At 46.7% G+C, this 6,491-nt stretch overlaps 1 protein-coding gene across 1 annotated transcript in view; it reads left to right on the top strand.

Annotated features, from left to right (window-relative positions):
• diaph2 (diaphanous-related formin 2) overlaps positions 1-6,491 on the top strand; it is a 717,635-nt gene that overhangs the window by 700,102 nt on the left and 11,042 nt on the right.

Here is a 6,491-nt window from a genome sequence, read left to right as displayed (position 1 = left end):
CCACACACACACCCACACACACACCCACACACACACACACACACCACACCACACACACAACCACACTCCCACCCACACACGTCCAGGTCATTGTGGACCTCACCTACCTGTGCTAGCACAGAGTACGTTGGCAGCTGTGATTAAGGAAGATGCATGCATAGCCCTACATATTTTAGCTCTCCAGTAAAACAGCAACAGACGCAGACTGTTTCCAACTGTGACAATAATCCTATTGAATGGATTCCTCTGGAGTACTCTTACTCTCTGTCAGTTGATTGCAGTGATTTAGATATAGGCTTTCGTATCTCTTTCTGTACTGTTCGAGAATCAGTTTCCTACAGGGTATTGAGGAGGGAACTGCACATTCCGCCTTGGCCCTTTAGAATGAGTATGATGCAGTAACATGGCACCTCACTTGCCTCCCCTCCCTTAGCTGAGAGGGCATCAGATAAATCAAAGTGCTGGACTTCACATCCTAAGTACAAAGCATCATGGGAAAGAGTGAAGTGCGGCCCATACCAGGTTGATTTGTGTACATCCGGGAGCGCCAACCGATTAATGATTTAGAGTGGAGAGAAGAGAGAGCTCACTCTGTCTTTAATGCCAAGCCACGCGAAACACAGCATCTTTGGCATCTTCTTCACCAAATAGGTCTGATGTTGTTGAGGAAAGAGGCTCCTTTTATACCCTCACTGCACCGCCATGATTTGTCTTGGCTCTTTTTGTGCTCTGGAACACATTAAAAAAATATATTTAACACCATAAGGCGAGGATGGGAGAGGGTCCTGATGAAAGTAACCAGGTTTGAGAAGGGCCCGGGGGCACATTTTCTTGTGGGGAGAACTTTCCCAGAGTAGACTTTTTGCAAACTTATAGTTTGAGGTTTTGTGATGAGAAACAAGGGACTTGAGTGTTTGGGTGTGCAGAGTACAGTACCTGCGGGGTGTCTGAGGCACATTAGATTCCATATATCCAGACCCATATTACTGAACAATGGTCAAAATAGCTGTTCTTTGCCTATTTTTCACTGTGGATATTTACTGCATGCTGTTGTTGTTCTTTTATAGAAGTATATTGTGATCTTTTACTATGGCAGCAACACGTCTTTCTTTCCATAATCCCTTTCTCACTTGAATACTGGTCTGTTTTCACAATCTCAATAGGCTGCTTAGAGTCCACTCATCAGGTGTTATTTCTCATGGTTTGGGAATGTGTGTGTGTGTCTTTGTCTCTTCATCTGTGCATAAGATCACTTTATTGGTCAATTGCACACAAGGTCCAACTGAAATGTGACTTCCTCTTTTAGCCAAACCCCTCCTAAAGACACACATATAGTACACACACATGCATATAGAGGTTTTGGAGAGGTGGCACACTGGGCTGCCACCCTGGGCTGCCACCCTGGGCTGCCACACTGGGCTGCCACCCTGGGCTGCCACACTGGGCACCCAGGGAGCTGTTGTTGTGGGGGGTTAAGTGCCTTGCTCACAGGCACAATGGCAGGTAATGGCATCTAGGATTTGGTTGCCAGCACACTTCCCGCCAAATTCTTCCCATTGGACCCTGGATTTGAACTGGCAACCCTCCGGTTGCTGGGTCACTCTCTAAACACTTGGCCGTCGCTGACTGTGTGTTTTTGTGCCTGCCTCCTATGTGTATCTGAGGATATGCACCTGTGTGTGTGTGTGTGTGTGTTGGTGTGTGTGTGTCATTGAGAGTGCACTCTGAAGGTGTCATTGTAGGAGCCAAAGCCCCTGTAGGCTGTCAGACAGTGAGAGATGCAGCACCTCTAAAGGCCATGATTTTCTGGGCCCCGCTGTCTATTAAAAGCCCTGCAACACTTCTCAGGGCTGTCTCGCGGTGCCCGCTTGGTCCCCCGCAGGTCCCTGATGGAACAGCAGAGTAGGAGACGGCCCCTTTCAGACCCTCCAATGCCCCTGTCTTGTCATTTTGAGGTCATCAACGGAATCCAACGGTAATGAGGCATTGAGTTGTCAGGGCGGCCATTTTGTTTTGAGTCTTAAAGTAGGCGTCACATCAGCTCAGTACTGTAGGACTATTATATTGACATGTTTGGTGTTATTCAGGGATGTATAGTAAAGGAAAAGATCGATGAATGTGAATACAGTGAGTTCATGGGCGGTGAGTAATGTGAATGCTGATGCTAAAATGGAGCCTATAAGGTGTGTAAGTACTATATACTTCAACAAATAGGGGCGTAAACAGCCTATGTGTCTTTACCCTCCTATTCATCCCTGGTTGTATTATTTTACTCCACTCCCTCTCTCATCCTACCACCAACCCCCCGGCCCTTAGCGCCATTCCCAAGATCAAAGTTTAGCACATCGTAATGGCGTCGTTACCTCCCTCAGTGATTTACGCTAGTTTAAGGGTGGGCCCTCAAATCCCCACCGTCATGTTGTGGATTTGTATGAATATGTGTCAGTCCTCTCTCACGTGTGGTTTAAAAGGATGGATTTCTACATAGAACCCCTCCCCATGACATTCAGAGCGGGGACTACAGGCACCCTCAGAACAAGTATATAGCTAAATCAACTCTCGTTTTGGGCAAACAAATAGATTATAAAATCTATCGATCTCCCCACCAAACCCCCAAAAATCCACCCTCGTATCAACACGATCTATCTGTGTTTATCTTTCTGTCTGGCGTTCCCATCATCACCAAGGTTTTTGTTTCCACAACCCGGCATTATCTGGTGTTCCCATCATCGCCGAGGCTTTTGTTTCCACAACCCGGCATTATCTGGTGTTCCCATCATCACCGAGGCTTTTGTTTCCACAACCCGGCATTATCTGGNCCATCATCACCGAGGCTTTTGTTTCCACAACCCGGCATTATCTGGTGTTCCCATCATCACCGAGGCTTTTGTTTCCACAACCCGGCATTATCTGGTGTTCCCATAATCGCAGAGGTTTTTGTTTCCACAACCCGACATTATCTGATGTTCCCATCATCACCAAGGTTTTTGTTTCCACAACCCGGCATTATCTGGCGTTCCCATCATCACCGAGGCTTTTGTTTCCACAACCCGGCATTTTGTTCCTGTATTTGTTTGGTAATCCATCAGTCTATTTACTTTTTCACTCTGCCAAACCATCCATTTACGCTCCCATCTGTCTGTCAAACTATATCTTAGCATCAATTTGTCTAACTATCTTTCTGTCTACTGATTCAGCTGTTAATCAAAGCAGTGCTGCGGGCTTAGCTCTCCTCCTGTAGGCTGGTGTATTACGGCTCTGCAGGCCTCAGAATTAGACCCTTGTTTAAGCGGCTCCAGCAGTAGCAAGAGTGTCTGCAGCAATTAGGCTCCTCCGCACTCCCTGCTATCCTCTCTGCCTGCTTACATACATACATGCATACAGGTCACACATATAATTACAGGCAATTCACAGCTATTTCTGTGGTGACATTTGGTTGAATTGGATGGTGAGGGATTCTAGGTAATGAACACAGTGAATTGTTTTTTTCGCCAAGGGGAACGATGCTGCCATTTCTCTAAGTGTTTTGATTGATGTTGGCCTATGGTATTATGGAATGATATGTTATGGTTAAAGGTGTGTTTTTGGCCGCAGCTACTTTACCACATGGGTACAGATGACAAGCGGTGGCGAGGCGGAGACAAGCCGAGCTGTGCTGAACCAGGTCAGTGTACTGGCTCGTGGTTGAGCTCGGCCCAGCTCTGTTCTCACTGGAGCAGTTAGGGCCCCGATGCCCACCCTGGCCTCCTGCCGAGCCCCCAATCAGTCTTGGAGCATCAGCGATGGTCCCCCTCGGGCAGCCCTGTGTCGGGGCCTGATGGATTGATTACCTGCTGTCCTGGAAAAGGCCCTAGCTGCCCCAGACCCCATCTGTGTCCATTGCTGACTCCAAACCCAGATTGCCCCCGGCCTGCAAGGCTTCAGGCTGCTAATGAACCCCCCCCCCCCCCCCCAAAGGCCCACTGTCCATATTAGCATCCCCACAGCATTATATACCCCAACCCAACGCTAGCCTTTTGTCAATACGGACAGCTAGCCTAGTGGTGAATCTCAAACATGCATTGAGAAGGCACCCTAACGATTTGAGGAGTGTATGCACAGTTGAAGTTTTTTTTCTTGAAGCCTGCTTCCTGAAATCTAGTACTGAGAAGATGATCATGAATGGGAGTGTTGCCGCTGGCGCTTGATCGATTGCAAGAACGTTTTCATCTTTCTGCTTTTTGGTGCGTTTGTGTGTTGCCTCGACGGGTCCGAAGAATGCCAGGAAGCATTGTTCTGTGGCTAAATAAATCACCTACAGTCCAGATATCAGAAGGGATCTCAGGATGTGAGATGGCCCAATGAGAGGTCATAAGTACCAGCTGCCTGTCAAGCTTGTTGTTTTCAATCAAAAAGAGAGGACAGAGCACAAGCTAGGCTGCAGAGGAAGGAGTTTGGACTTTTCTTTTGAGATTGACACACACACACAGCTTTTATCTCTCTTCCCGTCTTACTGTTTGTCCCTGGTACAAACCTGTCAAGGCCGTCCCGCTGAGGAGATAAACTAGTACCCTTTCTTTCCTCTAAAAATAAGCATTTGTTTATGGACACGTGTAGTGATTTCCAGCTCTCCTGCGCCGTATTGTGTGCCGAGCTGTCAAGAGACATTACTCTCAGCCCCTACTCCCCTTTCAGCCACAGCGAGCAGGGGAGAGAGAGAACGAGGGAGTGGGGGCAGCGGACAATGGAGGAGTGTGGGGTGAGGAGTGAGTGGGGAGTGGAGCGGCACAGCAGTGGGCAAATGAAAAAGCAAGGCCTGTAGCAAAATGAGTTAAGATGCTGCATCTTTTCAAATAAGGGGCTAAAGGGCCCGGCCGGTCAGTACTTTAATGCAGTCCTTAAGGTAGATTTGTGAGAGAGGGGCAGTTGGGGTTGGGAGAGAGAATAGGTTGTATTGAGTATCTGGGTCATTCATCAGTGTGTGTGCGGCGAGCAGCGTGCTATATCACAGACGACCCAGTGCGTGATTGAAATCTACGAAACGGACATGAGAGAGACGAGCAAAGATTAGCTCCATCCAGGTCCCTGATGACTCGCATCAGTCGGAGAGAGAGAGAGAGGGGGAGAAAGTGAGTGAGAGAGAAAAATAACTGAAAAAGAGAGAGAGAGAACTGGGGAGAATTTCAGCAAGTGGGGAGAATTTCAGCATCTTGCCTCAGCATGTTTATCCAGGACCGTTGTCTGTGTTTCTTCTGTCACGTCACTCTGATCCCTTCTTCCGTCTGATGCGGGCCATGTGAAGAACACACACACACACACACACATACCGCACACACATCCACCCCTCAAATCTCTTCAAATCTCCTGACGCTCCGTATGCTCATTTAACTGACATTACTTAAGACCAAAGGTCTTGTTCAAAAGCCTTGTTCACCAAATACCAGACATGAGACATTGCCTTACATGACATCCTTCGAACAATGAAATGCTGTGTCAATAAAACAAGCTTTGAGTGAGCTCTAGCTGTTTGTTGAGTTAGTGTTAGGAAATAGATAGCCATGCACAGAGGGAGTTTACGTAAATCAACTCTGACGGTATATGACAATGTTATATTTGTTACACAGTTCAAATTCTGTGCGTCCCTCCACGTCTGTCAATCTTCTGTATTTTCTCAGACGCTGTCACGCAGCTAATGAATGTATACCTATAACAGAAGCTGATCAGACAAATGTAATGTCATGCAGGAGATTGCTCCTAGTAATACCCTAATCTTCCTAAATGTAAAGTCATGCAGGAGGTTGCTCCTGGTAATCCCTTAAACCTCCTAAATGTAAAGTCACCCTTAACCCTCCTAAGATCGTAAGTCATGCAGGAGGTTGCTCCTAGTAATCTCCTTAAACCTCTTTAAATTAAAGGTCAGATGTACGGGTAGATAGTTGCTTGCCGTAGTAATGCCCCATCTAAAGTGCCTCCTATAAATGTATAAAGAGTCATGCAAGGAGGTGCTCTCTCAGTAATACCTGAGCTAAACCTCCTAAATGTAAAGTCATGCAGGAGGTTGCCTCTAGTATTCCCCTAAACCTCCTAAATGTAAAGTCATGCAGGAGGCTGCTCCTAGTAATACCTTAAACTCCTAATGTAAAGTCAATCAGCGAATTGCTCCTAGTAATACCCTAATCTTCCTAAATGTAAAGTCATGCAGGAAGGTTGCTCCTGGTAATCCCTTAAACTCCTAAATGTAAAGTCATGCAGGAGGTTGCTCCTAGTAATTCCCTTAAACTCCTCTAAATATAAAGTCATGCAGGAGGTTGCTCCTAGTAATCCCTTAAACCGTCTCCTAAATGTAAAGTCATGCAGGAGTTGCTCCTAGTAATCCCTTAAACTCCTAAATGTAAAGTCATGCAGGAGGTTGCTCTAGTAATCCCTTAAACCTCCTAAATGTAAAGTCATACAGGAGGTTGCTCCTAGTAATCCCCTAAACCTACCTAAATGTTAAAGTCATGCAGGAGCTG

The sequence above is a fragment of the Salvelinus sp. IW2-2015 genome, linkage group LG6.2 (genome assembly GCF_002910315.2).
Source record: "Salvelinus sp. IW2-2015 linkage group LG6.2, ASM291031v2, whole genome shotgun sequence".
NCBI classification, from domain to species: domain Eukaryota; kingdom Metazoa; phylum Chordata; class Actinopteri; order Salmoniformes; family Salmonidae; genus Salvelinus; species Salvelinus sp. IW2-2015.
The sequence above is the reverse complement of the archived record's forward strand: the minus strand, read 5'-3'. Positions and strand labels throughout refer to the sequence as shown.